This window comes from Tamandua tetradactyla, chromosome 18 (assembly GCF_023851605.1).
Source record: "Tamandua tetradactyla isolate mTamTet1 chromosome 18, mTamTet1.pri, whole genome shotgun sequence".
In the NCBI taxonomy this organism is placed as follows: domain Eukaryota; kingdom Metazoa; phylum Chordata; class Mammalia; order Pilosa; family Myrmecophagidae; genus Tamandua; species Tamandua tetradactyla.
In genome coordinates this window covers 26574311-26596310 of record NC_135344.1, presented here as the reverse complement: position 1 = coordinate 26596310, position 22000 = coordinate 26574311, and the positions used below count along the sequence as shown (strand labels likewise).

Below are 22000 nucleotides of genomic sequence, written 5' to 3'. Positions count from 1 at the left end.
CATGGTATTTAAGATTTTGGGCACTGCCGCACAAGAGTTATATATCCCCAGGTGCACCATGAATATTATTTGATGACAAGCACTTGATGAATAATTTTCACAGTGTTGTTTATAATTACTCTGGTAATAGTAATTATAGATCCAAAAGCTAAAAAGCTTAACTATGAGAATTAAAAATAAGAGGTTAAACCTCATAGAAAAGTGATCATTTTTAGTGGTTCTAGGGAAAATGTTAAAATGACTGAAGAAACATATGGGGAACTACCAGCAGACCAATTCATGTGTTGCAGCAATTTAACTGAATTACAAATGCAAAATGCATCTTTTTCCCAGTTTCATTCCATTTAAACCCAAATAGCAATGTGAAATGGTGTCATACACCTGGTGAAAAGCTTTGCTTTTTAAAAATCTTATCACTTCACCAAAACACTTGGTGTTGAACCAACAACAGCATTCTTTCTGTATTTTTGAAATACAGAAAGACTTTTCAAACTATATACTTCTGTTTTTGGAAAAACTAGGCACCAAAAGAAATTTAATTTAACCTCTTTTTTTTCTCATGGTTCTATTGGCATCAACAATGATGTTAGCTATTGTAAGGAAAGCAAATAAGGAGGCTTTTCCTCTTTAAATCTGGAAAAAGTAAGGAATAAAGAGTAAGTTTTCATTATTACAAGTGGAAAACTGCTGTAAAACAGTATGAAGCTGTTTTCCAAACTACTGAGAGAAAGTAACCAAGAATGGAGGATTAACCCTCACCAATTAAAAATTTTGAAATATATTTGAGAGTGCAACATGAAAAAAACAGCAATGACTTCTGAGGCAGAAAAAAATTAAACTCGTCATCTCCCCTCTGGGCCTGGAGATTCCTTGGTAGGGACTCCACCACCCATCACTTAGAACCATTTAGATGACAATCTAAAGTCATTTTAATTAAATTTTAATTAAACATTAAAAATAAAAATGTATTTAAAGTAACATTTCACGGGTGGGCAATGGTGGCTCAGTGGCAGAATTCTCACCTGCCATGCTGGAGACCTGGGTTTAATTCCCAGAGCCTGCTCATGCCAAAAATAAATAAATAAACAATAACATTTCATGCATTTGGATACATTAGCTGTATTTACTTAGAATGTATTATGTGAACTGGACATTACAAAATGTTGGCCCTTGAGGTACATCTGGGACCCACTGGTGTTTTGTGTGTTTTAGTCACCCTCCCCCCCACCTTTTTAAAATTACTATTAGCCACCACATTTAAAGATTGTGAGCATTTACATGCAAATCCAGAATTTTGTCTTCTTGTAAAAAAGGACATGGCAGCACTTGGTCTGTATTTCTGCAAGGTGTCTGCTGGCTCGAATTGAGAACATCAGCCTCCTTAGAATGGACATGTGTTCTCCAGTTTACACAGTCCCCACCACTCCTTATTTCCTTATGATGGGTCTGCTTCTTTCATGTTACCTGGCTGGTCTCTTTGGTCTTCTGAGTTTATATCCCTGATAGAGTAGTATATCAATTCTCCTGCAATGATGTGTGTAGTAGGATGAATTATGTATCCAAGAAATAAACATGTTCTTAATCTTAATCCATTCTAATGGGTGTGAACCCATTGTAAAAAAGACTTTTTGAAGATGTTCTGTTTAGTTAAGGTGTGGCCAACTGAATCAGGTTGGGCTTTAATCCAGATGACTGGAGTCCTTCATAAAGCAGAATAGAATTGAGACATTAAGGGAGAAAGCCGGGGGAAGAAGGTAGAAGTCCATCATCAGAAGAGAGAGGAGAAGATATTGCAGTGTGCTTTGCCATATTATGGAAAAACCAAGAACTGAAGGATCCCTGGCAACCAGCCCCAGAACACCAGACTTCAGAGAAAAAGCATTGCCTTGCTGATGCCAAGATTTTGGACTTCTGGCATCAAAACATCTAAACAGCCAGGAAACTAAGACAATGTGATCATCCATTTATGCAAGATGTAGGGCCATGATTGTGAGATTAAGATAATAATGGGCTGGCTACTGCCACACTGCAGGGAGTTTTGGGATAGTTTAGGGGTGTGAGCCTCCAAATCCTGCTGTGATTTGGTGCACTTGGTGGCTATGATCTTCTCTGCCTTAAATATCAGCGGAATTGATTTTGGCTTCGTATGATGCACCAGGACTTTCAAGACAGAGACAATTACTCCAGAAATATCCTTGTTAGTTGGTGCCCATTGGTTGGCCTGATCTAGGGAGATTGGTCTAGAAAATATTAGTCAACTCTCAACTTCCCTTTCGTACTTTAGCTTGCTCCTTGTTGAGAATGGGGACACAGAGGAGGACAGAGCCAGCCCTTATTGGTTTGTATCCTAGTTTCCCAAATTATCCAAGTTTCATAGGCAGCATTATGATAAGACTTTAAGTATAGAAAGCATGGTCCATATAAACTATGAAAGAATGGGTTAAGAAACTGTCAGATATGTTTTAAGCATCAGTCAAGACATTGTGGGATATAAAAAAGTAAATTTTCCCATATGACTTTTAAAGTATCTTTCAAATAGGAATCTATCTCATAATGATTCCTCCCTTCAGGGTAATTGTGATCAAGTCAAGGAGGTGGGACATCTCTATTAACGAGCTGCAGTAACACAAGACAGTGCGCATGTACCAAATAAATGTTACAGACAATAAATGGGGTAGGAATTCAGAGGTAAGAATTAGTATTGTGGACTACATAATTTAGGCAGCACCTATTAAAGAAGTAAGGTGGCCTTGAAATACGTCCAAGTACTGATTACTTGCTTTTTGCTCAGAATAACCATCCAGTCTGGATGCATGGGGTCGGTACCAAGCTACAGAGTCCTCCTAGGGCAGAGGAATAATTTAGCTTCTTCAATAAATGTCAGAATGATTTAAATTCACTGGCTTTCCAATCAAATTAATAGTCCTTAAATTATTATCCTTTAAAAATGGAAAGGAAAGAAAATAAAAGAAGAAATGCACGAGCCAATCATCAAACAAGCACTCGATCCATTTCTCTGATTGGCGAATCCAAGGTTTTCAATCACAGAGTGCAGGTACCTCAGGGGCTTCAGTCTTCTTCCAACAGCCTCATTTTACACATGGGGAAACTAGAGTCCGCAGAGGGTAAGTGCCTTGTCTGCGGTCACAGAGCTCACTTCCATCGGGAAGCCCTCTGAGGGAGTGTGCAGGGGTGGGAAGATTTATCTACACCCTTGGAGAAGATGCAGATGGAGATTCTATCTCCTCCCTATCCTCTCAGATGCCCCCTTAAAACCCTAGAGCTAGAAGTGAGCAGTCTTGATTGGGATGCATTGAAGTCAAATTCAAGTTACTAATATATCACGATTTACACAGACAGAGAGCTAGTAAACCTATTCTTGCAACTCTATAAGAAGATTTTTCTCATTGTGGTTATCTTGAACAATTCATATTTTAAGTTGTTTTTGATAGAATTAAACAATCTGATAATGACATGTGATGGCTCTATTCATCATTTACTTCTGGACCCCATGCAGCCCCCAGGTGGTCTTTTAAACCAAAGCACTTAATTACTTCCTACAACCTAAGGGAATGTGAAATTACAAATACAGCTAGATTACTAAAGCACATGTTTGCCTTATGATTTGTATCTTCTGCTCATGTCCACATGCAATGAAATAGTTTAGAGTAGGGAAGCACAGAGAGCAAGGGAAAAATTGTCAGGAGTCAAATTCAAAATAAGATTTATTAATTTATTCTTGCCATAGAAAATTTGGAAAATGATGAAATGCATCACGAAGTTCAATTTTATAGCATGGCCTCATTATTTACTCAGAGAGCTAAAAATTTCCAGAATATAAGACACTCTGATATCAGGTAATATTACTGTGGAATTGCCCACTATATATACTATCTGTCTCCCTAGCCAATAATAAGCATAACTTAGAGATGGTAATTTAGTTATATAAATTAATTGGTATATAATCAGAGAGTTTATTCATATTCTTTAACATTTAAAGTGTCATTTTTTTTCAAGTACAGCTTACAACTCTTTGGTTTTGGGAATCCTAAGGTATAAAAGTTTGGGTTGATTTTTTTAAAGGTGACTTTTGAATGGAGGAAATTTCCAAATCTGGATAACTTTTAAAGACTAAAGTCAGAAATATAGCATTTTTTGTGACCTTTTCCTTCATGAGTAACTCAGAAAATTTGATTCAAACTTTCCAAAATAAATTCTTCTTTGGCCTGAATCTGAAACATAATAATTTTCGGTTCAAAAGGAGCTGTTGGAGGACGTTTTTTGACAACATGAGAAAGGAAAGAAATTAAGGCCCCAAATGGAGTACAAGTTGCTGGCTTAATTAGGGAGCAGGGGCTGTGGCTCCATAATTACTGTAAACGAGGCACCCACATCCTCCATGTTATTCAGCTGGCAAATTTTTGACTTTCTCTTCCCAGAAAAACAGAAATGTATGTTCTAAATTGAAAGCTTGTGGCCCATACTGTTCCTTCATCCCTTATGTTTTAGTTTCCTAGGTTACTCAAGTAGGTACCATGAAATGGGCCAGGTTAAACAGTAGAAATTTATTTGTTTTGAGCCTAGAAAAAAATCCAAATGAAGGCATCGTCAAAGTGATTCTTCCTTCCTGAAGACTGGTATTCTAGGGCTGGCTGCTGGTAATTCTTGGTCCTTAGCTTGTCACATGGCAATGTACATGGTGGCCTCTCCTTTCTCTTCCAAGTATCCTTGATTTCAGATTCTTACGTCCTGTGGCTTTCTCTCTCTGTCTGAATTTCACTTTGCTTATAAAAGATTCCAGTAATAGGATTAAGAACCATCCTGATGGAGGTGGGTCACATCTTCTTAACTGAAGTGACCTCATCAAAAGGTTCTACCTACAATGGATTCACACCCACAGGAATAGATGAATTTAAGAATATGTTTTTTTCTGGGGTACATGCAGCTTCAAACTTTACATAATTCCCATAGATGTCATCACATTCATCTGTGATTTGTCTGTGGGATGGAAAGTGGCATGGGTCAGTGCAATAGAGCAAATACTTTAAATCATAATGAGATGGGAGTCCAGATGGAAAGGTTGGAAGGAAATGGGGAGTCAAAGGAGGTGGGGAAAGGTGGGTAAAGGAGGACAAGGTCAGTTTTTTGACACTTCCCTGCAGACCCTAATTCCAAAAGCAAGCAAGAACTCCTAAGGTTTCGTGATGGGTGAATATATAAGGAGAAGAAAAAAGATAAGATTTTTTTTTTCAACTCTGTGAAGAAGGGAGTTAAAAAAAAAGATAGGAAAATATTAGAAGCATTCTGTTCATTTTGTATCACTTAGTATAGTCTTGTCTCCCCAGCCTACTAGTCTGGAACAAAAGTTAGTCTCAAACATAACAACAGACAACTGGGGAGCTCTCCAACAAAGGATCACCTCCGAAAGAACAGAATGGTGCTGATGACTCAATGCCGACCTGAGGAACAGATACACTATAGGGGAACGCCAAGGCCCATGATCTTTTCCTCCAGTCTCTAAATGAACTGCTAAAAGACCAAGAACTGTGCTGAGAGATAAGGAGGCCTGAGGACTGTGCTGCAGGTGGGATCGGGGTGGGCCCAGACACCTCTTCAGCCGCCTGGGGCTGGTACAAGCTGAAGAGAGAGAACAGGAGAGAAAGGAAGATTGTGACTCAGTTCTACAGGTGGATGGTAGGACTATGATTTTCTCTGGGCGTGGAGCAAGCAGAGGGCTCCCTGGGTGGAAAGCAAAAGCAGTTCATTATCTCTTCAATTTCATTATTTCTTTAACAATATTTCCCCAAAATTGCCCCCAAGTGATTGTCCTAAAAAGTGGTTTGGCCTCCACTGACCATTCAGTGCAAGTTACAACCAAAGGTTGTCACCATCCTGTTGCATGGCCCCCTTAACTGCATGGATGTCCTATCTGTTTACATGGGTATACTCTATTGAGTACCTCCCTATTGAAGGGCACTTCTTAAGACATTTATAGTAGATGAATAACACAGGGTCCTTGACCTTGGAAGGCAAACATAGTTTAGAGTTACCTTATCCCTTCATCCAGCTTTCCTTATTAAGGTGAGTATCTTCTATTACTGTGTCAGAGCTGAAAAGCCAACATTGGTACATGACCATTAACTAAACTCCAGATTTTATTGGGTTTCACTAGTCTTTCCATTCATGCCCTTTTCCTGTGGATACTACGTTGCATTTAACCATTAGGTCTCCTTTATCTACTCTAGTCTGTGACAGTTTCTCTTGTTTTTTGACATCTTCTTGTTTTTAGAGCTAACTGGCTCATATCACTTTTCTGTAGGCAATTAAAAAATGTTTGTTAGATAAGATGTATTAGTTCATAATTGCCTTTCTCCATTGAATTCATTGTTAGGAGACTTGAAAGTGCAGAATTCACACAATACCAGATGATCTTAAGCAAACAGGATACATGAAGTTATGGGAAACCTTTCTGGAGGTGGATAAGACCATGATCCTGGTTTGGCAAAAACACAGCCTCTCTGTCTGGTTTGCCCATCCCTGCTACGTGGTACAACTGGAGTTATTAGGGTGACATTTGCCTTGTCCACTAAAAAGCCAGACCTGCTAGAAAGGACCATGGGCTTACCTAAAAGGAATACCAAAGTGCAAGACACAGGCATTTATGATGAAGAAATTATCTGCAAAACTCAATTATTTTACAGGGCTTGTGGAAAGAGCCCAAGTCTGTGAAGACTGGAAATCAGCTGAAAAATGCCATGAAAAAACTGAAACAAACTCGGTATGTACCCAATATTGTTGAAAGCCATGCTTTAAACAAGAAAACAGGCAAGACAGCCTCACGGATTTTTCTCTGGACACCCTTGTGCATTCCTCAAAATGAAACGCCCTAAAAAAAAAAGAAACACCCTGTTATTCTCTCCACTCCATTCTCTTTTGACAGTCCTTCAGTATGTCCTCAATGTGAGATGATCTCAGGGAAAAATGTCTTCAATTTGGGTGAGCAGTAAATCAGGTCAGCTTGCTGCCTGCCTTCTGGGCGTGGATGGACATCATTTACAATAGTCCTTTTCCTTCTCATTCTGGGGACTAGAGGCGAGGCTTACTAGGAGGTTGAGTTTAGAGTTAACCATAACTACCTTTATTAATAAATAAAGGGAATGATGATTGAGGAAAGAGTTAAGAGTGCACAAAAAGTCATTTGTACTGTGTTCCCACCCCCACCCCCAGAGGGTTCTCATTAATGGGTTTTCACTGCAATAACAATAAAAATCTACCTTGAATTTTCAAAACCTGGAACAAAGTTTAACCAGTGAAATTAAGTGCTTGGATTGTGCCTTGATTTTCTGGGCTAACCCATGTGGGTGTAAAGTGGGAGTGATGATACAGAACAGGTTTTAGGCAATCGAAAAACAGTTCTCTGCTAAGAGCCTCTTTTCTTGCATCCCTGTCTGGTAAGAGTGCAAAATAGATCCTTAAACCTGCCATCCCCAAACTCTCTTCCTCTTCCAGTCCTCCTAGCTCATTAAATGTCTCCACCATTCATTTTGGCCAAAAATTTATGATTTAGCAACAATTCTTTTCACTCCTTCATCCCACCCTTTCATTCTATCAGCAAGTTTTGTCAGCTCTCCCTCCAAAACATAAAGCAAAACATAAAGCATTACCCCCTATAAATGTCTCTCTCAGGACACACAGTCACCTCCCACCACCAGTTTTCTTTCTCTGGAGGATGTGGAGTTGTTACAGCCCCTTCTTGACCACCGCTCATTGGAAGTGTGACTGCAGAGGGAAGGAAGACAAGAAAGCTGCATTATAAAAGCCTATTTTTCCTGTCTTTAGAAAGACACATAGCATTCCTCCATGTATACACAAGGGATAACCCAACTCTCAATCTTCTTATGTTTGATCTGTTTTGCTTCAAGTGTCCATCGTAGCCCTTAGACTCTTTACCTTAAATCAGGGATTGGCAAACTTTGTCTGTAAAGGGTCAGATAGTAAATGTCTTAGGTTTTGTAAGCCTCAGTGTCTGTTACAACTACTCAACTCTGCTATGGGCTTTTCACTGTAATAATAATAAAAGTATGAAGACAGTCACATGTAATACATAAATGAATGTGTGGCTGTGTTCCAACAAAACCTTATGAAAGCTGGTGAGTCCACATATACCTTCATATTCTTTTTCCTTTAACTCTCCCCCTTCACGGTGAGTTTAAGATAATGTCTCAGCAGTGTTGTCTCTCTATTTTTAATCTTCCTTCTGACCTTTTTTTTTTTTTTAAATCATCTTTCATTTTCTTTTCAACTCACTTGGATTAGGCTTTGGTCCTCACCCCTTTTGTGAGACCATTCTTCTTGGCATTATTGAGGCTGGCCGGACTTCAATCTCTGCCCCTTTGTCATGGTCATCTCTCTTCCCATCTGACTCCTGTCACCCACTAATACTGTGTCCAAATTTCTGCTGCTTATGAGACTTATATTGGGTTAGGGCCTACCCTGATTCAGTATGACCTCACCTTAACTAGTAATACCTTCAAGATCCTAGTTACAAATGGGTACATTTCCATAGGACCAGAGGTTAGGATTTGGACATGTCTTTGTGGAGAACATGATTCAATTCATTACAAAGCCCAGTTTCCCCACTGAACTTTAGACCCATGTGTCCACCTGTCTGCTTGACATCTTCACTTGATGTCTAGAAGACTTTACAAATTTAATATGGGCAAAATAGATCCTTAAACCTGCCATCCCCAAACTGTCTTCCTCTTCCAGTCCTCCTAGCTCATTAAATGTCTCCACCATTCATTTTGGCCAAAAATTTATGATTTAGCAACAATTCTTTTCACTCCTTCATCCCACCCTTTCATTCTATCAGCAAGTTTTGTCAGCTCTCCCTCCAAAACATAAAGCAAAATCCATCTACTTTTGCCTATCTCAAATAATAATGACAGTCATCCAGCTCTTACTGTACCCCATGTACTGTTCTACCTGCTTCAACACAGAGTAATGCATCTCCACCTCAGAGCAACCCTGGGAGGCATCATTTTTTCCCATTTTACAGAGGAAGGAACTGACATTCAGAGTTGAGTAAAGTGGAAGAGCTCTGATGTAAACCCAACTAGGCTTTGTCTGTGTGCTTAAGCACTGCAAGGCTGCCCCGCTAAGTGTTAGGATCCTGGTCTAGACCCCTCTGTATGCTGCAGAATTGGGCTACTGCAAAACTGATCCTCCCGTGCCCAGTCATGGTGTGCCCATTCTCCACACAGCAGCTCAAGTGAGCTTTAAGAAGTATAAATCAGAGCACCTTGCTCCCCTATCCCACTCCCCTCTCAAAATTCACCGTTGCTTTGAATAAAATGTTAACTTCTTACCAAGATTTCCAGTGCCAACCAGCCTCTCTGACCTTTTCCTAATCACTCATCTTCTTGCCCGGCACACTTTACCCTATGGCACTTCTTTCTGTCCTTAAAACACTCCCCATCCATTCCTGCTTGGGTCCTTTTCACTTGCTATTTCTTCTGCTTGGAATGTCCTAGAATGTTCACAGCCATCTTTGTATAACTGGCTTCCTCTTCTCTTTCTGCTCTCAACTTAAATGTCACTTCCACTGAATCTAAAGTAGTCTCCACTCACCCCTAACCAGAATCATGTTATCCTTTTTAAAATCTCTGCATACAAATTTTTACAATCTGATATTTTTCTTGTTTGTTAGAATATTTTTGTCTCCCTTTTAAGAAAGTGAGCTCTAAAAGGACAGAAATCTTATCTATCTGTTTACTTTTCCATGCTTATACCTTATAACAGCATTTGGCACATAGTAGGTCCCAACGTCTATTTAGTAAATGAATAAGATAAGTACAGATGAGCTCTAGGAGAGGTTGCTAGGAAACAGAGGGATCTGACAGGATATAGAAGGGTTGGGAGCAAAGACAAATTCAATATACTTCACAGTTAGCCCTGGTTGCAACCTGGCTTCCTTGCACTGAAAATCATCCTTCTAAAATGTATCTCAAATATGACTCTTATTGACCTTAAATTTCTAGCCACTTATTAAACCACCATTGATTGATTCTTCTGTCATGAAATGCTTTGGGAAGTTTGTGAATTTAAACACATCCATAGACCTATGGGGAGATGGTTAAGTTTAGTAACTTGCTCTTCTCTCAGTCCTTCATTCATTCCTTTGCTGATAGAAGCATTGAGAATTTCTTGGCATATTACCTTTTTAAAAAAGTTTTCTATATGGGGAAATCTCAGTCTAGATTCTGTCCTCCATGAATGTACCTTATTTAAAAGGAGGTAAAGCTAACAAATAAAATGGAAGTAGACTACAAAACAGCATTTAGGAAATATTAACTTGTTTGTTCAGACTTGGAAAACAAAAGGAACTGAAGGAGAGCAGAGGCCAAATACCAGAGCTAGAAATCCACAGAGAGATGGGGAATATTATTGTGAATTGAATCCTTGAAAAACCCTGGATGTGTTGCATCATGTATATGGATATTGGCCACCAACTGATTCTTCCAAGCATTTTCTGAATGGCTTGTCACTGCACAAATGAAGGGTAATTAAACTTTGGTTATTGGACTGTTTTTAGGAAGCTCTTTTGCCAAGTAAGTCCTCTTAAAAAAGTATGCTCTCATGTTGAGGAAATTTCACAGTCTTCCAAACTTCTCTTTTTCACTAACAACTTTTACCAATTGCCCTTTATCTTTTTGCGGGGTGGAGGTGGTGGTGGTGGTGGTCATTCTGCAGCCTTCATTGTCCCCATTTTGATGGGCCAAATGAAGAGGTAAGCAGACATAGAAAGGTCACTTTCAACAGAAAAGGCATCTGGGTCTTCAGTTGTCAGATCTCCCAGTGGGTGACCTCAGTGATGAGAAGAGAAATACAAAGGGTAGCAGGATCTGGCACTGTGTTTATATAATATTTAGGTGAACAATATTTTGCTAGCTGGGTAAAGCAAGAACAATATTACACCAAAAGAGAAAAAAGAAATTAAGGAGTGGAAATAATCTCACCAGGACAAAGCACAGTAATGGCTCCTTTGTTGGATCATTTCCTTGGAAGATGGCTATTTAAGTTACATCTTCACTCAAAAAGAGTTCCCCTTGTACACTGGGAAATTACAAAGTAATCTGAGGAATCTAAGGGACTTCAGAAATGGATTCCCAGTTGGCCTTTGCCCCTTATTCTCATTGTTTTGCATGGATTTTTAAAGCTCCAGTAGGCCCAGGAGGAACTTAATTTACTATTTTGTGAGTTAATGGAAATTAGCAATTTTGACAGGTTAGTCAGTGGGTTTAAAAGTTGTTAAATAAAGAGAACCATTTAGTACAGATGTCAGGGGGCACTGGGAAGGTGCTGGGGCCCAGATCCTTAGAATTGCAAAGCTCAGGGTGGCACAATGTTCCAGATCCCCACCTTATTTTGCTGCTAATCATTTTCTGGCATTCTTCCACTAATGGCTTTCTTTAGAAAATGGGAAATGAGTTGGATTCAGAAGCATAAATGACAGCCCAGATTGTCATTGCTTTTCACAGCCCACAATAACATTCTATGATTCTATATATTCTGGGTGCTGAGAATCATTATCATGGTTGAGCTCAGCTCCCAGTTTAGGCATTCAATTCTTTTACCTTTTTCCCGAAAACCTGGGTTCCTATGGGTTCATTATTAAATGTTTGCTATGTTTAATTATGCCCTCACATTCTTCAGAATGGCAAGGTTATAAAGGTAAAATGAAATAATAGATGAGAAAATCAGCTCATGCCATACCTCCTTTATGGTGCATTCTCTCTCTACCTTGGCACTTCTTCATGATAGAACATTTGAAATACAAAACATCATAAAGAAGGAAATAAAAATTGCTCATTGTCCCTCTATGTAATGAAAATCACTGGTGACATTTTGATTTATGTACATAACAATTTTGTATCCTTTGGGTAGTTTGTAGCTTATCTAGATGATAAATTGCATTCTATTCTGATTTAAGTTATGTATATACTTTATTTCCTTGACTAAGTTGAAGCTCCTTGAAAGAAATGTCCATGTCCTATAACAACTACAATTGTATTTTTATTTAGCCAATTTATATATATGGTAGAGATTTTACTACTACATATCCTTCTTCTCCAATAAAAAATACTGTTGGGAGATAGCATTAAGTGCAATTAAAAAAAAAAAAGCCTCACATTTCTCAGCCTTCATTGCAGATGAGGTGGGCCATTAAAAAGTATACAGAAGTCATTGGGCAGAGCTTTTCCAGACACTTCCTGAAAGTGGCTTACCTCAGTGGGCAGGAATCTACATATTGATTTCCCTTGTTTCTTTTTTCTGCCTTGGATTCAAATGTGTTGGCTGGAGCATCAGCAACTATTTTGGGGTCATGAGAGAAAGGCTGGGGAAAATTAGAGTCTTGGCCCTGACATCCTGAAATGGTTACTGAATATCAATAATTGTTGACCCAGATAGTTGATAGCATGATAAAAGAAAGCCTTTGTGTGTTTACTACACTGTAAAGCAACTAGCCTCCATGTCTTCCCCATGGTAGGTATTATCGAAGTGAAGAGATTAAAATCAACCTCATCATTACATCGTCTACTTTCAGTGCCTTGCCTATATAATCTTCTTGAACTCAAGCAGTCACACCTATTTTTTTTTTTCAAGTGGAGATTTTTATTGGTTCAAACTTACAAAAGACATTATTTTTCTGGGGCATGTCCAACTAAGCTCTGCTTATTTCAGGACAACCTCCCTTTTTTAGCTTCTGCTATTTTATTTCACATATTTTTATGTTCATTAAATGCCTACACCCTAAAAATAATACTTTACAATTGTTCAGCATGTTTAACTTATCAGGAGCTCATTAACTCTTTTGTTCTCATTTTATCTATACTTTGGCAAGGGATAAAAATGTAATTATCCCTACTTTATAGAGGAAAAAACTGAGATATGAATAGTTTAAGTGATTTAGTTAGGTTCTAAAAATAACATTGAGATGAAAACCCAAATCGCTTGCCTTCCAGTGCTAAGTAGTCTCTTTTCTCAAGAGATGTCAAAAGATTTCATTTTGTGTGCCAGCTCTGCTCAGTCAGTAGGACTATTTGGAGCATGGTGTAAAGTAGGATACTGAAGCTATGTTCAGGCTCACCAAGTCAAAGGGCAGTAATAGGTTTAGCAATGCCTGTCATAGGCATGAGGAGTGGGAGTTGTCTGTGGCAGCCCATGTACCATGTATTTGTGATTCCCACATATATATCAAAATGAATTATACCCATCCCTTGACCCCTGAAAAGGCATCCCACCTCTAATAGGATTTGCTTGATCCCAGTCTTTCTCTGCTTGTGTAGATATATTCTGTCTAATTTATATCTCCATTTCATGTAATTTATATACTGTATATCTATCCATCTATCTGTATGTGTGTATCTTTGTGTTACTGTCTATGTTTCAGGGTCCTAATTTAGATGAGTTTCCCTAGGGTAAATCCTGCATCTATTCTAAGCCTGATTTTTATAGTATTACAACATGATCAGTCTGTATGCCAAGGTAAAGTTTTTGGTGACAGCCTGCTTTTGAATTAGTTGGAGATTGATCAGTGTGGTATGGTTTGTATTTTACCCTGCTTTGGAGGGAGAGGATTTTAAATGACACCTTAAAGCGCCTTTCTAGTATAAGTGTACAAAGGTATAGGCCAGAGGTCAACAAAATTTTTACTGTAAAGAGGTGGCTTGTTAATAGTTTAGCCTTTACAGGCCATATGTAGCTATTCAAGTGTGCCATTGCAGCTCTAAAGCAGCCATAGACAATATGTAAATGAATGGGGCTGACTGTGTTTCAATAACAAAATTGAGGTAGGGGTGCAAATTTGTCTCTCAGTCACTACCTTGCCAATCCCTGGCATAGGGTCTATTCCCTGCAGAGGCTGGTAGAAAACGGGAATGGTTTCCTATGCAGTACTTCTGTGAAATTCAGTTTATTATATCTGCATATTACAAATTATCTGTAACATGGCAATAATAATGATGATGATGCAGAAGTCTAGCATAAAGGGTTAGGATTAAGTGACTTGATTAAATATATGTTTCTAAATGGTACCATACCTAGCTGGAAAGTGAACTCCTTGGATGATCATTAGGTGTTGTATATCCAACAATTCTACCACAGTCTACCTGCAGGGGCAGGTAGGTAGAGAACTTGAATGAAGCAGGTATGATGGAGACAAAAGGAAACCAGAGGGCACTCATCCCATTGAAAGAAGTGGGTTGCTGCTCAACTCCAGGCCACTTCTGTCACATGGGAAGAGGGTCTCCTTATTGCCAGGTCTTCTGTTCTGATTTTCACAAGAAGGCAGAAATCCACATTTTAAGCAAAAATTTTCAACTTTTAAATTTTGGTGAACTATTTAAAAATTTTTTTAATTACGGTAACTAAAACAACCCAGGTAAGGACTAAATCAAGAGGCACTGTTGCTTAACCTCAGGTACACCATACCCAGGGTCCAGAGAGTGAGAAGCAAATGGTAGAAGTTCAGGGTCATTCACGTAAATGGACTAACCTCTAGCCAGACCTCACTCTGTTTCTGGCCATGTGCTAAGCACATTAACACTTCACTTAATAATCATGACAACTTACTCCATTCACTCAGTATATGCTAATGAGCATGTACTCTATTCCAGGCTCTGTTCTATATGCGAGGTATCCAGTGGTATGTCTTGTTTAGAGAGAAAAAATTCTTTACCTTCATGAAGCTTTGATTCTGTGACATTGGTAGATTTATATTAATATATGTAGAGAAAGAGAAGAATGGCATTTGGAGAAAATGATTGAAGGACAGAATCTTTTATTGCCAATGTTGAAAAGTGACAAAATTATCTACAAACATATGAAAGGTGATAACAGAAAGACTACACATTAATTATTTTGATAAAATACTGGTTGAGAGTGAGTACAAATAGGACGAAACCTTGGTATATTTCCAAGGGAGAGGTTTAAGGAAGTGTCTTATTTGTCATGGCTGCTATAATGAAATACACAGACTAGTTATAAACCACAGAAATGTATTGCCTCATAGAATTGGAGGCTAGAAGTCTGAAATCAAGGTGTTGGCAGGGCCATGCTCCATCTTAACGGAGAAAATTCTTTCCATGCCTCTTTTCTAGCTTCTGACAATGGCTGGCCATCCATGGTGCCCCTTGGTTTGTAGTGGCATAATTCAATCTCTGACTTCCTTATGTTGCCATCTCCCTGTCTTTGTGTTCAAATGTCCTCTCCTTTTAAGTACACCAGTTATATTGGATCAGGGCCCACCCTAATCCAGGTTGGCCTCATCTTAATTAATAATACTTTCAAAGATCCTATTTCCAAATAGGATCACATTTATAATCCAGGGGGTAGAACTTGAACATTTCTCTTTTTTGGGGGAACAAAATTCAAACCATAACAATAAAGTACCCCAAAGTACTTCCCAACAGTGGGGTTATAAACAGAAACAGGTGGCTGGAGACAATTGAGAAATCTCTCCCTCTGGAGAACTTTAGGAATGGGCTAGACAGCATCCATCCAAACATATAGTCTCTCTTTGAGCCAAGGAGTTGGACTGGAGCCAGGGGCCTGAATACTTCAGGGAAAAGATTTTAAATCCCTAAATTTCTTACTTTTGCTTACAAAGTCATCATGTCAAACAAAAAAAAATTGTGCTTAGAAAAGTCCCTTCTTCCATAGATCATGCTACATAAATGAGCTCATGTAAGAATGTAGTTTTTAATTTTAGCACTTTCTATAAATGGGTTTTCCAAACCCTAAGCTGAGGTTGTTACCACAACAGGGAACATGGAGATAATTTTTCATTCTTTCATGCTATGCTGAATGTCAGCAGCAGAAGCTCCTAAAAATAATCATACCTTGTATTTATGTAGCACCTTTCCCAGAGGTTCTCAAACTGCTTTGCAGACATCATGTAATTAATCCCTATAAAGCATCCTGAAGACAGTACTATAAAAGTAAGTTAATATTTTTCTTGTATATAAAAGTTATACATTTTCTACTGGCATATTATATTTATATTGTTTTCTGTGAACTCTATATCAGTCATAGAGTTTGCTGCTAAAAAACAATTTCTGATTATTTTATTGCAAGATACGACAAATAGGGGAGAGAGAGTACATAAGCTGCGGTATACCAAGAAGGCAAATATGAGTAGCTAAAGGGGAATTCATGTCTGGGCTGCTGAAAATTCATGAAAGTTTAATTCATTTATAGGGTTACAGGAGTATGAGAAGGGAGCACACAAAGGGGATTATAACATCCCTGGAAAACAGTAAGTATGATTTATTTGAGCATGTGGAGGTAAATGAGCAAGAGAAGGTCTGGAATGAGGTAGGGAATGCTGTCAACTCACCAATTTATGTGCCAGGTCTCCCCTTTCTTAGCCCTCTTCTCTCCACTGTGGCTCACCACTTTTCCTTCAGACATTTTTGTCTTCATCTCTCTCAACTCATCTCTTCTGCAAATTTATAAAAGATTATAGCAGGAATGGATCTGCAGTCAGCCACAGATTCCACAGTATGAATTAAAGCTGAGCCAACCACTGCCAAACTTTTTTTTTTTCATTTTTCCACAGATATTTAAGGAGTACCTTCAATATGCCAGGCACTATTGTAGAAACTTGGCATATATCATTGAACAAAACAGAACTTATATTCGAGCAGGGGGGTGGTAGACAATAAATGTAATAAAATACTACTACTACTACTAAATTACTAGATTATGTATGATGTTAGATGGTGATGAGTGCTGTAGAAAAAAAAGAGAGCAGAGTGAAGGGGATCGGGAATACTGGAGTGAGCAGTTACAATTTTAAAGGGAATGGTTTGAGAAAGTCATACACCTGTGAAGACTTCAAGAGAGAGCGTTAGTCACATCAGTATCTGTGGACGATGCTAGAGGGAGCAGCAAATCAAAAGTCTTAAAGTAAGCTAGTAGGTTAACATGTTCCAAACAGAGCTATGAGGCCAATTGGTAGAAGTGGAGTGAGCAAGTAGAGTAAGGGAGGTCTCAGAGAAATGGGAGCCCAGACCATGCGAGGTCTTGTAAGCCCTTGTAAGGACTTTACCTCTTATGGTGAGTGAAATGAGGATCCATTGCAAGGTTTTGAGACAAAAAAATAAAGTTACATGATTTGGCTGACACTTTGAAAGGGTCACTCTTCTTGATGTGTTGAGATTAGCCCATAAAGAAGAAATAGTTGAAATCGGATGACCAGGTAGTAAATGTGGTAGACTGAAAAATGGTATCCCCAAAAGATGTCCATGTACTCATACCTAGAATTTGTGAATATGTTATCTTATACAGCAAAAGGAAAAAAGACTATGCAGATGTGATTATATTAAGGAATTTGAGATGGGAGATTGTCTTGGATTATCTTGGATTAAGAAGGGAGCAGTGGGAGATTTGACACAGAACAGAAGAAGGCTAACTGATAGAAGCAGAGGGAAGCAGAGTTGGAGAGGATAATGTTACACACTTGTCACTGAAGATGGAGGAGAGGACCATGAGCCAAGGAATACAACTCTAGATGCTGGGAAAAGGAAAGAAACAGATTCTCTCTTACGGCCTCCAGAAAGAGTACATTCCTGCCAGCAACCTGGTTTCCACTCAGTGATACAGATTTCAGATTTCTGGTCTCCAGAACTATGAGAGAATAAATTTCTGTTGTTTTAAGTCACTGTGTTAGTTAGATTCAGTTGTCAACTTGGCCAGGTGAGCATACCTAGTCTTGTTGCTGCGGACGTAAGCCAATGGTGCGTGAACCTCATCTGTTGCCAATTACATCTGCAGTTGGCTGGGAGGCGTGTCTGCTGCAATGAGTGATGTTTGACTTAATTGGCTGGTGCTTAAATGGGAGATTGCAATGTAGCACTGCAAAGCAGCTCAGCATTCCTCATCTCAGCACTAGCAGCTCAGCCCAGGCCTTTGGAGATGCAGAAAGAAGTCACCCCAGGGAAAGTTGTTGGAACCCAAGGGCCTGAAGAGAAGACCAGCAGAGACCATCCTGTGCCTTCCACGTAAGAAAGAACCTCAGTGGAAAGTTAGCTGCCTTCCCTCTGAAGAACTAACAAAATAAATCCCCTTTTATTAAAAGCCAATCCATCTCTGGTGTGTTGCATTCCTGCAGCTAGCAAACTAGAACAGTCACCAAGTTTTGTACCCCAAATTTAGACCCGTTTTTGGTCCCAATATGCTTTCCTGTTGGTGTGAACCCACTGTGAATAGGATCTCTTGAAGATGTTTCCTCTAGTTAAGGTGTAGCCCAACCGAATGAGGCTGGGTCTTAATCTGTATCACTAGAGTCCTTTTTAAGCAGAAGAAATAAAAAAAATAGTTACAGAAAGCCATAGGGAGGAGCCAGAAGGCAGAAGTCAATGGAACCTGGAATAGGAAGGAGAGGTTATCACCATGCAACTGGAAAGCCAAGGAACCCAAGGACTTCCTAGAAGCCAGAACGCTACTGACTCTAGGAGGAGGCAAGTCTCTAGCCTCTGAAAATGTGAGCCAATAAATTCCCATTGTTTAAACCAACCCATTGTATGATAGTTGTCATATCAGTCAGGAAACTTGGATACCAAGTTTGTGATAATTTGTTATAGCAGCCATAGGAAATGAATTCAGGAAGCAGTTGCAGTTATCCAGGAAGAGATGATGGAAGTTCAGACTAAGATGATAAAATGGAGGTAGTTAGAATGATTGTATTCTGAAATAGATTTTTTTTTTGACATGTTTTACAGTGGGGGTCACATTTCATTCTTTTTTCCATGTTAGTATACTGTTATAGCAGCACCATTTGTTGATTTTTGGGGGGTGGGGTGGGGAGTGCATGGGCCGGGGATCAAACCCGTATGCCATATGACAAGGAAGAATTCTACCACCGAACTACCCTTCCATCCCTCTGAAATAGTTTTAAATGTAGAATAAGTACAATTTTCAATTAGATCAGAAGTGAGATATGAAATAAAGGAGTTAGGATAGCTCTAAAATTTTGGCTGAGCAGTTAGAAGGGTGAATTTCCCATCAGCAAAGATGAGGAAAGTTGCATGCAGAGTAGGTTTTTCAAGGAGCAATCAGGAGGTCTGTTTGGGACATAATGGGTTTGAGATTATTTTAGATATCTAAATGGAGATTTGAGTAGGCAGTTGAATATAAAAGCGTGGAGTTTGGGAGAGAGATCTATGGCTGGTAATGCAAATTTGGGAAATACTGGCACACATTTGGCATTTTAAAGCCCTGAGGTGAGATCATCAAAGAAGTAAAAGTAAATAGAGAAGAGTACTAAAGACACATTCATTGGGTACTTCAACATTAAAGGCTTTGGGGAATGCTGTCTATATGAAAATATCCATTGCAACAATATTTATAAAAATTTTTTTAGTAGTATTTTATGTCCAACAATAGAGCTCTGCTTATGTCAACCCTGGTATATCAATTCAATAGATTCACCCATTTGCTAAAAATGATGTTTAGGATGACAGTGGAAGTAATTATAACCAGTAATTAGGCAAAAGAAAGCAAAATTCAAAATAATATATATTATAATTATAATATTAGATGGTACATATATATGAGAATAAACAAGAGCATCATATAAACTAAGATAATTGCATAACATGTTGGTTTCTTATACTAACTAGGTTTCAATTTATATTTTCTATTATGTACAAATTCTCTGTGAGATAATTGAGTCATTTCATTATTTTTCATTTAGCAATAATACAATGGGCAACACATTGAAAAGTATTAAGTGAAATATTTTAAAATTTCCTTTTGAATCAGTCATTTTAAAAGCATTTTAAAACATGGTAAATATAATGCAATAATTGTATTCTAGATACCAAATATTTTTATAGAGGAAGCAATAGAGACAACCATAAGTCAACTAGCTGATGGTTACTTGGAATTAGAACTACTCTTTCATATTACTGCCTCAGGGAATCTGACTGTGGTTGCTGGATTTAAAAGAGCTATTTGTTTGTGTTATTTTGGTAATAGTCCTTAGTGCCAAATTAAACTGGTAAAATAGACTATTTCTGCCTTGTCCATGTATCATTTGCTTGCAATGTCAATCTTAATCCTGTTAAGCACCCCTCTTATTTCCTTTGGGGTCCCACTAAGCAGAGAAGTTTGCTAAACACTTTTTTTTTACATGGGCAGGCACCGGGAATCGAACCCGGGTCCTCAGGCATGGCAGGCAAGCACTCTTACCTGCTGAGCCACTGTGGCCCGCCCTCTGCTAAACATTTTGATACTTTAAACCTCATCTTTAATTTTTCAATAAAAAACATTAAATAAATTAAAATACAAACAGTTTCTAGAATAGTGCCAAGTATATAATACATGTTTATGCAAATTATTATTATTATTACTTGTGAAAATATCAGGCAGTATATTGGGTTCCCTTGAACATTTACTGCATCCTTGAAATCAGGTCTCATGAGTAGCCTTGCACTCCATTTATGCATAAAACTGGCCCTGGCAGTGACCACAGGCAAGAAGCTGCCACCATGGTTCCAGCAGGTGGCTGGAGAATTGACAGAAGAAATAGGAGTGGTAGGTCAAATCTGTGGAGCTTTGTCAGGGTGTGATGATAGATTGGCTAGAGAGAGTAAAAGGTAAGCAAAACTATAGGGAAGATCCTAAGGGCCCAGCTTGGAGGGGTGGACATTCAGTTGCTATTGAGCACAGTGTCCAGGTTTGGAAAGGGAAAATGTTTACATAGGCTCCAGCTTGGGTTCAGCCCAGCAGGCTGCCTGCAGGTTTACAGCTGAACATGACAATCATGGCACCCTCTTTTCTGGAGTGACCAACAGAAAGGAGTGGCCAGGGACATTATTGTCAGCCCAGAGGTTCTGGTGCTGCCCTAAAGTGTTTCTGTATTGACAGTAGTGATCTGGTGATTTTCTACCAGCCAAGTCAATCTTCCATGTTCGTGGGCCCAAAATTTAGCATTTGTAACCGCTCCAAAACTCCTCTCAGTGACTCTGTTAATTCCTTTCAAACAAGCCAAAGACTTGCTACCAAATCCACTTTCCAAGGTGGACTATGCCTTGAATTATCTGAGACCTCAAGCCTGAAGTATATTATTTGCTTTCAGTTTATTCAACTTAAGCCATCTAACTTAGTCTTGGCTTACCCTGAAAAGAAGACATTCTTGAGTAAAAGCCCAAGGCTATGGAATTTTGCCCTTGGCACAAAAGCAGAAGCCTTAAATGAGACATTCAGAATGACCTTAGATGCATTCATTCTGCCTTGCTGTAGTCACTGAGACGATTCAAGGCCACACAGCAATACAATGGATGAGGCTCTTTCATGCATATTAACTGCCAGACAATATTTTCTTTTAAAAATTTAATCAATTTTTCTTTTTTTTTTTTTGGTCAAGGAGAGCTACCTTGAATGTTTCGTAGAAAAATTGATATTTCAAAGACTTTGAAAATATGAAGATTAACTTATGAAGTGATGGACACCAATATTAGTGTCTAAGGCAGAATACCTATCCAAATATGTGTGAAGCAGAGTTGAGTATGTTTGGTTTTGCTGAAAGATCAAAAATTCTCCCATTTTTCTGGAAATGTATCTTTTCAGGCTCAAAAATAAAAAAGAGAGGCCTGACTGTGGAATTGGTTGAAGTTTAATAATATGGGGAATTTTCTGCTTCTACTAAAACAAGAATTTCTTAACAGCTGTATTAGGTATGTTCTGGGTATAAGTGACAGACATATAACTTACACTAGCTTGAGCAAAATAGGAATTTATTGGTTCGCCTGGGAAAGGGCAATCTCCAAGCCTTCCTGGAATCAGGGGAGCAAACGACCCTTTCAAGGCTCAGACTCTGTCATTGCATTTCTGAAATCTGTTTTTTTCTATGTTGGATTTTGTTGGGTGGCTACTCTCCATATCTTGGCAAAGTTGGCTATTAGCAACTTCAGGCTTAGTGATGAGGCTTGGA

General features: G+C 38.7%; 2 long non-coding RNA genes across 7 annotated transcripts in view; one reads left to right on the top strand and one right to left on the bottom strand.

Moving 5' to 3' along the window:
- Positions 1-22000, top strand: part of LOC143662569 (uncharacterized) — a 198512-nt gene that overhangs the window by 160877 nt on the left and 15635 nt on the right. For 3 of the 6 annotated variants that reach the window (XR_013165422.1, XR_013165426.1, XR_013165428.1), the window contains exon 6: positions 16261-16318. The exons of the other annotated variants lie outside the window; for them this stretch is intronic. This is a non-coding gene — a long non-coding RNA (uncharacterized LOC143662569). The remainder of the gene's footprint in view (positions 1-16260; positions 16319-22000) is intronic. 6 annotated transcript variants of the gene reach the window in all.
- LOC143662570 (uncharacterized) overlaps positions 6785-22000 on the bottom strand; it is a 41720-nt gene continuing 26504 nt past the window's right edge. The window contains exons 3-5 of the long non-coding RNA XR_013165430.1: positions 16400-16504; positions 7665-7779; positions 6785-6886 (exon numbers count right to left, since the gene is read on the bottom strand). This is a non-coding gene — a long non-coding RNA (uncharacterized LOC143662570). The remainder of the gene's footprint in view (positions 6887-7664; positions 7780-16399; positions 16505-22000) is intronic.